The sequence below is a fragment of the Vanessa tameamea genome, chromosome 17 (assembly GCF_037043105.1).
Source record: "Vanessa tameamea isolate UH-Manoa-2023 chromosome 17, ilVanTame1 primary haplotype, whole genome shotgun sequence".
NCBI lineage: Eukaryota > Metazoa > Arthropoda > Insecta > Lepidoptera > Nymphalidae > Vanessa > Vanessa tameamea.
Window position 1 is genome coordinate 2,314,565 of NC_087325.1, and position 12,039 is coordinate 2,326,603.

Genomic DNA, 12,039 nt, shown 5'->3' on the forward strand with positions numbered 1-12,039 from the left:
TACTTTTAAAATATTTTATAATGGCACTAAATGTAACCACATATTGACACAGGAATTAATTATTTAGTAATTGCTAATTAGTATGTAAAGATGTTAATTACTTCTTCCGCATATTATGACTAAGTTAAGACGCGTGTGTCTAAAGGTGATCGACTTCCGTGGTAACCTTGTCTTGTGTAACCTTAGTATGCACTTAACAATTTTAAATGTATAGATTGATTTTTATGCTGTTTATTATATAGTTCTAATAGCCGGTATTTAAATATATTTAGCCGGTATTTAAAAAAATCCATTACTACAATCCGAGAAAATGCGCGAGCTCCAACAACATAGCATGAACAAAATCAAACAAAAACATACCAATATTATTAACGCGAAAGTAACTCTTTGACTCTTTCACAGCTAAATCACTGAAACGAATTTGATGAAATTCGGTATGAAGCTTGGACCTTAAGGAATGACAGGATTTTTTATACCGACAAGTCGTGGACGACAACGTTTATTTTTATAAATCGATAAGTTTATTTTAATCAACATAATTATAATACAATATATTATATGTAAAACAAACAAAAAATCCATCTTTTTTTGTTTATTTGTTACGTAGAAATTATAACATCTGATACACGTGAGGAGTTTAAGGATACGTTTAATATAATTTATTTCTGTCAATGAGAACTTTGAGAAGCATTGATGATCATTATAATTTGAAGAAATCGGAAACGCGCACCGGAATAACCTGTTAACAATTTCGATTTGAATTTTACATTTTTTTTATATCAAACTAAGCTGTAGGCGATAATATGTTTACTGCAGGCCCCGATATATTAAACCATCGGAAATATTGTTCAATAAGGAAATTCTGCTAGCATTCTTGGTGACATTCCAAGCGAGCTTGGTTGACTACATACACGAATATATATATAAACTGTTTATCACAACGAACGAGCGAAAGTATTTATTTTTAATACCTTACAATAGTTTTTCTTTGTGTTTTCGATAACGATGTAACGGAATCTCCGTTTATGATAACAACTTTGTTAATATTCTAGACTGAAAATGCTAGGAGGCTTAAAAAGTCTTAATTTGATGCCCACAAACAAACAATTTACATAAAATACGTTTTGTAATTACCTAGATGATATTTCTAATGTATATTAATTATTTCAACTTTCGGGGAGAGGACTGATTATCCTTAAGACAGGTTATTTAATTAGCCTAGCTAGGATAGCCAGTACTTGATCTGTGTTTCCTTTGATGACCATTTTGTTATACATTAAGACTTTTGTAACAGTTCAACCAAGTAATTTGTTTTTAAAGATGATTTTTGTGTGGAATAAATATTATTATTATTTTTTTTTTTTAAATATCCGTTTCCTTCTAATATAATTGCAATTAAAGCCGTATATTACTTTCTTAGATTTCACGATCGAATTCTATAACGAGTTACGAGTTTTTATCCAGAATAACTGTTATTTCGTAATTAGAACATTTATGTAAAAAGATAACATCCCTTTACATTTTATTGAAGCATAGAATATAAGTCACCGAATACCTTAAAGAGCGACGAAAACGTTATAGAAATACATTGCATTGTGAACCTTATGTCTTTTACAATATGAATGTAAATAGTTGAATATATTATGTACCATATAATGTCTGAATAGTTCCCAGAAAGCGAACGAACAATGAAATGGAAGACGCGTTGCATTCGAATATCAATCAGGCGCCGAGTGACTCCATACATTATTCATACTGCGCACAAATAGTCACATATCTTTACCCCGAATGAAACAAAGCGATGCTTACTTTTTGACTCGCTCAAAATATTCTTCTTATTATGAATTGAAGACACGCTTTACTATACACATAAAGTATCCCTTTTTTTCTTCATTTTAATTTATCGAAACTGTATCATGATATTTTAAATATATTTATATGATTTAGAAATTGTATATGACAATATAGTTATGTAAAAATTATTATTCAAAAATAAATGTTTTAAAAATGTATTCATGTATATCGATAAGTTTTTAATCAACTCTACATTTTCAGCGGAAGTTCTGTTTTTATATTTGGGTAACCTCAAATGTTGACAGTTGTTAAGGTTTATTTATTTATTTATTTATACTTTATTGCACCCAAACTTAAAACTAAAAATTACAATATTGAAACAAAAAGTTGCATGAGGTGCAACAGGCGGCCTTATCGCTCAGCAGCGATCTCTTCCAGGCAACCTTTGGGCAGAGGATCATAGTATTTACATATATGGGAAGAAGAAGAAGGAAGAAGAAGGTTCCTTCTTTTTTATTCGTGATTTGACGAAATTAAATAGTAAATAAATATAAATAATATAACAAAGTTAAGCCACCACCTGTTCCGTATGTACCAAGAACTTATATTAGTAATATACCTATGTAAATGAATAGTCGGGAAGATATTTTCTGAGTTTCTCGCGGCTACTTCTCGGGAAAATCTATATTCCGAACCGTTAGTACTTTAAAAAGTGCTTTAAAGTCAAAAGTACTAGTGCCCTTGAATAATGTATATTTTGAATTTTTGAGTTATATTTTATTACTGTTTTAATTTTAAGTGCAATCGAATTTTCTATGAAATCAAAAAATATTAAATGTTATTGGATTATTTCAATATTGCAAATCACTTATAATTGTTTACAATATAGTCTATTCCAATAGCTATATTACCGAAAGGTTGTGTTAATAATAAGCTTTATTGAAAGCCTTCGGCTTACAAAGCAAAGTCGTGACAAACGATGTTTTTGTAGAGTGTATATGAATTGCGAACAAACTCGGGATAGTCCTATCTAATTAATGTTGAAATATTTTTAAAAGTAATATACATTTAAAATTATGATTGAATGTGATTTTAAAATAACCATTAAACTTTCTTTTAATAATTTTATCTAGAAATGAAATGTAAGTACAAAATGAGACAATGCACTTAATAAGATTATGTCTGTCAAAAGATTCATCATTTAAAAATCAATAAATAGATATATATATATATATATATATAAATCAATCGGAAAACTTCAATACCTAATGGTCTACCTACTGTAGTACACATATCCTTGTATTACGACAAATCTCGTAGCACATATATAGCTATAAGATATTATAATCGAAAAAAATCAAACGTAGAACAAATTTATTTTTTACTAAACTACATAATAACTGCCCGTATCAGTCGCGTGTCTAAAAAAGCGAATTCCAAGTACGATCAATTAACTTGTTATTAATTTTCTGACAATATTTTTAACTCACAGAACATGACGGTGATTTGAGGTAATATTTAATGAAATACCGCTTATTTTTTTCAGCAAACTCTGAACTGCTGTCATACTAAAATATAACAGCATAGTGTTATATATCTTAGCATCGCTATCAACGATGGTGAGACACGATAGTCGCATACTTAAAAGTGAAGGTGACTACGAAATGCCAACCGTCATTAGATAGAACCGGTCCGAGCGCTTTGCACATGCCTTTGTCACTGTATTGTGTATTATCTTAAGAAAAACAAAAGCTTTGTTTGATAGTAAAGTATTCATTTCGATATGATTTTATTTATTACGTTATTGCCGAATCTGTAACTTTTCTTTTTTTCCAGCTTATAGAAAAATCAATATAGTATATTTTATTTAGTAAGAATAAATCATTGTTCTACTGAACCCTTATTATAAAAATTATTTAAGAGTTACCTGCGGATTAATTCGCGTTATTTATTCCCATTTCATACAGTTGTATCTTGGAGTTATATAACCTATAACAGTTACCATAATAGAGAGTCTATTTGACACCAAAAAGAGCGAGTCTTACAGTAATATGTTGTGTAACATCTGACATCTTACCTTAGTAACAAACTATATTAACATTATATCTTCTCGGAAAATGGGTTGGTGTTGGTACCATCTAGCTATGCTAGCGATGTAGCGGTGGTTAAAGCTAGCATCGCCAATTGGCCAATCAAATAGCGCGCGCTTTCCCGGCTGCCTGTCACATACTCCCTTTCTATTTAAGTTACCATTTAAAAACTTTTTTAAGACTAAATTAATAAACAAATCTTATTATTCATTAAAAGAATACTTTTTAGAAAAAACGCCAGGATTTAGGCTCGAGTTCCATCACAAGATAATTGTGAAAAACCGCATTATAAATCTGTTTATTTGAAAAGAACAACTATGCGAGTTTCTTCATTCTTGCCGTTTCTTCTCGCTGGAGGCTGCTTTGCGAAACGGTGGTAGTGTTTAAATATTTACGATTCAGAACCGCTACATTCTGAAGTTCACTTTAATAAAATACATTTAATTTGATTTGATTTTCACGAAAAGTTTACACATCACAAAACGTTTGTGATATATAGAAAAGTAAACCGTCCTGGAAGTTCCTGTAACCAGCTCGTTCAAACGTACAAATTATCCAGCTATAACATAATATATAAAGATTACATTTATCTGTTAAAGCCATATCCAGTGGAACAAACACAGAATTCTTGAAACTGCAAGTAATCACAGGATGTTTGTTGTCGCAGCGCATGAGTAGAATTCTGATTAAAGATCGTTTGAAAGATTCAATGGTAATCTTTGTAAATATGCGGCTTATATCAAATGTGTACATTGATACCTGTAACAAGGCAAATTTAAGCAAATAGGTCTTATATGCATGGAGTTTTAAACAAGCATATTAGTTTTATATATTATAATATACGTTGCGTAATTACTTTTTTTATTTATAGCTGGCTGGTACAGATAAGATTAGGCAATATATTATATATATGTAAATTTTTCTTTGAATATTTTTTTTAAACAGTTGTAATATATTTTCTCGTATTAAGAGTTTTTAACATAATTATCTCATGTGCATTAACAGAACATTTGCTTAATGACATGTAGTTCAATTTCGAAGGCCACGCGAAGTTATTCTGAAACAAATTTGACATTCGATTTTCGAACCGATCTTTAAAATTTGAAGACCGACTAAATCATTATTAGCTAAGTATTCCTCATATATATATTATATTAATTTGTGACTTATCCAATCATACTCTTAGTTGATTGTCGAGTTTGTTCTTATAGAATACGCTCTATCACACTCACACTAGCAACGCGATCTACACACAAACAAAGGCAGTGTATGAAGCATTAGCCGTTCCTTGTATTACTGGTATGGAACCAAATATAGGATATGAGTAATGTCGCTTAAGACTGTTTACACAATATAATACGAAGCGTTAGCAAGTTTGCCGACTTCGTAGTTTAAAAGAGGACTAACTATTGGAAAACAATAGGAATTCCGATGTAAAAAAATGATATATTATCGTAATGTAATTAATCCTCATTTTTCAACACAATACACAATACTAACGATGAGTAGTTAACAATGACATTGATTTAAAGAGACGTAGAATAATTAATAATTTCTCAATAGTTCGTATTCAATTGAATTTATTAACGTATAACATTTAAAAGAATCGCAAATGACGACCTTAAAACTGATTGATAAATATAATGCATATTATAATAAACAAGCTGTGCCGCGACTTCGCTTGCGTGGAAATCAGTTTCTGAAAGAAAGAATACTACATAAGCGCGTATAAGTATAAAAACAGTTCCGTAGTACTTTTGCTTTACAAATTATACGTTATCTCAGGCTGAAAGTTTATTATCAATGAAATATAATCTATAATAATATAAAGCGAAAGTATCTGTGTCTGTCTGTAGCTCTTTCACGGTCAAAACACTGAAACGATTTTGATGAAATTTGGTATGAGCTTGATCTCCTAGACATTTTTACGGATAACATCTGACGACCAAACTCTGAAATGCTAGCGGAGCCGAGGCTAGTTATAACAAATGACTTTTGGATAAAGAAGTTTCCTTATGGTGAAATAATTATTAAACTCAGTTCATTTGTTTTAAAGTTTATCGATAACTAACAAACAAATCTCTTCTCTTTTTATTATATAAGAAGCATAAATATATTATTGCCAAATAGGACGAAATTTTGTAACGACTCATCATAGCTACGAGGCCGCTTCTGATGTCTTTATCGGTTGAGCGGTCGTTATCATATTTCAGTTACGTCTGGGTTTTTTTTTCGTTCAATGTCAATAATTATATGATATTTTTTTTTTGTTTATTGACAGTTAGATTACTCATTTCGCGTATCTATTATATGAAAATTACAATTTTTCTTAAGAACCTTCTGTGAAGTATTGGAAAACTTTAAAATGAGAGACGAGTGTCAATCTCAAGTTATGGCGTAACCAAGGGACATACTCATTTAATATTATACATATGTGTCAAAAGCACCGGGCCTTGTAAAGCTGGTACAGCGATTGATCCTGAACCTGAATTCTCTTCGTTCGTGATGAATTGCGATTGCATTTATATATAGTTCATTGACATTTACCCAATTTATTTATTCAGATAATGTAACAAAATTAACAATATTTATATTAAATAAAATACATTAAATAAAAAAAAGTTAATTGCACTTCTAACTCAAGGAGATAACGACATAAAAAAAAACATTATTTCCTACGCCTATAGCTAGATTGCTTTATAATATTAATTGTTAATGCTGCCCTCGTACACAACAAACTAAATCGAGTTACTCCTGTACTTAAAACAGAACAGACAGATCATAATATGAATGATGTAGTTGCACATTGAACCTCCTGCATAGTTGGTTAGACTCGCCATACTGGAAATTAGGTCAGGACTGATTTTTTATTACTAAAGTACAATGTGGGTCATGTAAAATGGTTTACATTTGCATTAAACTCAAACATCGAGTTCAATAATGGTCCTAATTGCCACTTTAAAATGAGCTTCAACAAATAAAGCAAATCATTAAGAATTTGTCTTCATGTGTATGTCATTAAGGTTAAATATTTCTTGGGATCAAAAGTCGCGATTATAAAAAGATGACGTAACACCAAAAGGTAATAAAATACACATCGACTACAAACATAACGAAATCAAATATTTTATTTATTTTTTTATTTAAAAAAGGTAGGCTAACTGCAAAATAAGTCAAATGGTGGTAATTAGTCACCATCGCCAATACACGTTGGAATTGTAAGAAATACACCAATTTGTTTCATACAAATTACATCACCAAGGCGCCACCATCCTTGGGAACTAAGCTGTCATGACTTGTGTGTGTAGTTGTGCGAACACAACTGCGCTAGCCCTTCAAACCGGAACACAACAATACTAAATGTTGCTGCTTGGCGGTAGAATTACACATAGCTTTGTTAATTTACAAAACACATACAAATTTCAACAGATTATATTAACAAAAGAGGTTTGTTACGCTATGATTTTTAACGGCTTATATTTTTGGCGCTGTCGTGCAAAACTCGTCCGACATGTGGCAAACGTATGGGAAACAAGTCAGGCCTTCACGGTCTGATTTAGCGTAAAATAAAAAATTGTCACACATAAGAAATTTCACTTAGCCAAATGGCTCATCGAACTGAACTCATGGATGTCAAAAGTTGCGAATTTCGCTTCGAAAAACATCGCTTTATATATTATCATGAGCTTAATCATAGTTAATGATGAATATCTTAAAAATCGGTGAAGGAAAACATCGTGAGGAAACCTTAATCAGTCGATTGAAATTTCTGAAACTTGGGTCGAGGTATTTTGCAAGAAACAAATCGAAACTCACCGCTAAACACGAGCGTGAAATATCAGAATTTAATATGAAACGAAACTTATAGGATACACGTATCAAAATAGCTTATCACTTTAAGTCGTTTGTCAACATTTCACAAGTGAGATACGAAGTGATTTCTTACAGAATCTCACAGCTGGTTAGTCGAATAAGTTCCAAGCATTCTTCTAAAATAATTAAGAAATTTTTATTGCAATTGAAATTTTGTAATACTACTACATATGTATATTACAAACCATAAAATTATTATAATCAATGAAAATATTAATTAATCTTTAAACAATAGCATACCTGATCAAACAATAGTACAAGTATCAAAAGCTTTAAGCGTGGTATTAAAGTTGTTATTGAATGAAGAAAGCGCCCGCACAAGACTAGAGCGAGTAGGCGTGACCGGTCATGGAGTCAAGGACATTTGAGTCTCGATCTTCGGCGACCACGTACCAACCAGTTATATTGAATTTAAATGTTTTAGATTTACTTTTACACGATAATCATTTTATATATATACTTAAAAATGTATTTATTAAAAAAAAACTTTTATAAGAAGTACAACGCGTCGCCTTAATGCCTCCACTGTTTAATGTCACCAGTTTCGGGGTTGATTTTTTGATCGAAATTGCGATGTAACGCGGAATTGCTGCTAGCATTCTTGCCATCATTCTAGCGTTCGTGATTTATACCGTAACGATTTTTAAATTTTAGTTCTATGTAAGTAACTTAATGTTAATAATTATTATTATTTACGTATTAAAAATCTTATTTCGTAAGATTTTACAAAGCCCTAATAATACAAATGTGTGGTTTGGTTCTGATTCTGACACATGTAGATTTCCCTTCAATATACGAGATGATTATAACTTAAATCGAGCACGCAATAACTCAGTGATGTGAGCCTGTATCTGAAGATATCTTCGGCTAAGGTCCACCTACCGACTAACATTTGATATATCTATATATATAAAATAACAAGTCCTGACTGACTGATTCATCATCGCCGAACGTAAACTATTAAAGTTAGGGCCTTGAAATTTGGTGAATAGGATCATTTTATTCAGTAGAAAGGAATTTTGGAAATTACACCCCTAAATGGGTGAAATCGGGGTTGAACGCTTGTTTGATATATAGTAAAAAAACCAAAACATATCTCTAATATAAATAAGTTCTGTTAATATTTTGGTGTTGTATAAGCCTTACTTTGTTATAATATATTTTGAAGATAACGATCACTCATTTGACCATATTCATTGCCTTATGGCATTAAAATGAATTAATTTATGTTCAATTGAGTAAAACTGAGTAATGGAAGCAATTAAATAATCGTAATATTAAAGAAGTGTGTAAATAAGTGTGTAACTTTGAACATCAATAATGACCAACTTACACCGAACTGTATCGATTTGTATTATTATACTGAAACTAACTTATCTTTACTTTTAATGTCACCATTAACATTTTGAGGCCGCTCATTAAAAAATCTACAAGAATGGCGTGCAGTCATAACTATATTTTAGAGGTTTATGAATAACTGTTTTCCCGAAACATATATTTGAATCTTTAAGTGTGTGTGTGCGAAGTGACTTCGCGTTTTTCTATAAATTTTAGATAGGGGGGAAAAAAAATGACTATGGCATGGTATGCTATCTTAAATAAACTTATTTTTACGTAGTTTAACATTATTCAATAACAATAATATAACAATAATAATTTCAATGACTAAACTGAGCGTTTAAAACTATTAAAAAACGAACTGATGTATTTTATATTTCAAATATTTAATACTACTTGAAAGAAGTATTCAATAAATAAATCAACTAATTAGCTGAGTAGTTAAATACCTTTGCTTAGAAATGTTCAGTTTTTTGCCAAATATAATAAAAACGATAAAAGAACAAAACAGTTATTTACTTAATGATATAGGTAGGCAGACGGATAAATAGACCACCTGATGGGGAAGTGGTCACCACCATACAACCACATAAAAAACATTAACCATCTATCCTTGGGAGCTAAGATGTTATATGCCTTGTTCTTGAAGTTACCCACCAAAGTAATCCCAAAAAATCTGAATGTATTTTGTATATCACAAAATCCAGATACTACAAACACAAAACAGCGTAAAAGCCAAATCATAAAACATATTTTGAAATTGAACTTATTTCTTACTAGTACTTCCTAGTACCACAGCATTTCGATCGCCAGAAAAACTTTTTAACGACAAACATTTTTTTGTTTAAGAGAAAATTCAAATAAGCCGTATGTAGGGCGCATGGTATATCCGTATGATTATACTTGGAAGAAAAACATTATTATGTACATAAACTTAGCACATCATGGATTTGCGGGGTTAATTGCACGGTCTTTGTTCCATTTGTCTTATTTTTTATTCGCAAAATGTTAACTGTTGTTTGTATCTGGGCTAATAGCGTGACGCGTTTCTTGGTAGTGTTATACCATAATTCTGCTACTGTTTTACCGGGTAATGTTTTTTGTTTGTTTTTTTTTTGCTTGAATTCGAAATTTGAAATTATAATTTTATTATTTTACAACGTAGGTTGTATGAAGAAAGTAGAAACTATACTCTACTATATTCCTCCAAACGTTTTTATACTAGTACCTAGTTTAAATATAGAAACCTTTAATATTTTAAATAGTTACGTTGTACAAAATCTTTGTATCAATATACACGTTACATATATTCGAAACGGCCTTGCCTAATGCCTTGGCCTAGTTTAAACAAAAAAAACATCCTTGTGAAAACCAGAACAGTGAAATTTGAATAGAGAATATAAAGGAGTTTAACCGTTGCAAACTTCAACAATGGTTTGAAAAGTGACTTGAACTGTCACAATGACAGGAGTCAAATAACACAAATGGCGGGAAACATAATTCGAAAGTGGGTTACTTGAACAAAAGAAGTTGTACTCGATAATCATCCATGTTATATTTTTTTTCTAAGAAAAACAATTTTACTCGTGTACTACTTAATTAAAATGATTTTTACTCCATATGCTCCGTATATGTTTACAAATTATTATTATCATTTCGATTCCACACGATGTTCATAATACAAAACAACTGCGTCTTAACTAGCCGTAGTCGTTTTGCATAGATTAAGAATCCTAGTTATTTTACATGTATAGGCAAGCAATGATATCTATGTACTTATATATAAATGATCTAACACAAAACAGTTTAGTAGGTACCTTGTTATCCTAGCCTCAAAAATTTTCTTTTTTTTTTTTGTTTAGTAACTATAGATGAGCTTCTGTGTTATCAATAAAAATAAGCCTAGAAATAAATGATCGAAATTCATAAAAGTTACCTCATATTTTCAATCATAACTATCGTTGAATTTGAACCACCAAGTCAAAACCACAATATAAAGGCGATTTATACGTAAATATAGTATATTTAAATATACCTACTTATATTTGGTGTTTTAATGTAAATTATAAAACTGCACGCATCTCTAAAACAAAAAGTACCTACAACGATTTACTTTCAGCTTGAATTCGGTACTTTCGTTACGAAATAACGAATTACAAAACAAGTTTACGGTCATTGCCCCTCCGCGGAGGCGGTCTTTCTAGAACATACAGAAATCTATAATTAAATCTTACTAATTATTGTTAATTAGAGAATACGAGGAAATTGATATTAAATGTTACGAAATCAACTTTTTTTTTTGCTCTTAACTTTATTTAAAAAAAAAACTTCGAATGTGTATCAAGAGTATTATCAGGTTGTTATTATTAATAGATAAATATCTAAGAAAGTAAACAAAACGAAAACACTTTTATTCATTGATAGATTCGATTCACAGATTAAAAAGAATTATTTTAAATATTCATGAATTTTTGACATTTACATGTTAAATATTGATTACATAATTGAGTTAGACGAGTTTATGTAAATTCGCACTATCAAATCACAATAAATAAACTCGATTGAATTTATTATGTAATCTCGATCATTAATATTTCTTGGCGCTAAAAGTAACGCCTTGAATTTATCTTATAATAAAGTACCGAAATCTTCTTCATGTGATTTAATCAATCTTATGAGAAATCGTAAAAATAAAACAAATACCTTTTTAACGTTTTCGTCGAATTAAAGATTACTTGGACATCATATTTGTACTTACACCAGCTGCCCATCCCGAATATAACTGAACGGGTAAAATTCATACAAAGTTACCCACAATCTCAATCTCCCCCCCCCCCTACATTTTGTAAAATGCTTTTGTAGCAGATGCCTGCCTCATAAAAAAAACCAATTTCCCAAATTTAAGCTTTATAGACTTAGTAGCTCTGGCTGTGTGTTTACATTG

At 30.5% G+C, this 12,039-nt stretch overlaps 1 protein-coding gene across 1 annotated transcript in view; it reads right to left on the minus strand.

Moving 5' to 3' along the window:
- The window catches only part of LOC113400383 (SH2 domain-containing protein 4B-like), a 39,078-nt gene that overhangs the window by 8,332 nt on the left and 18,707 nt on the right, over window positions 1-12,039 (minus strand). The gene's annotated exons all lie outside the window — the stretch shown is intronic.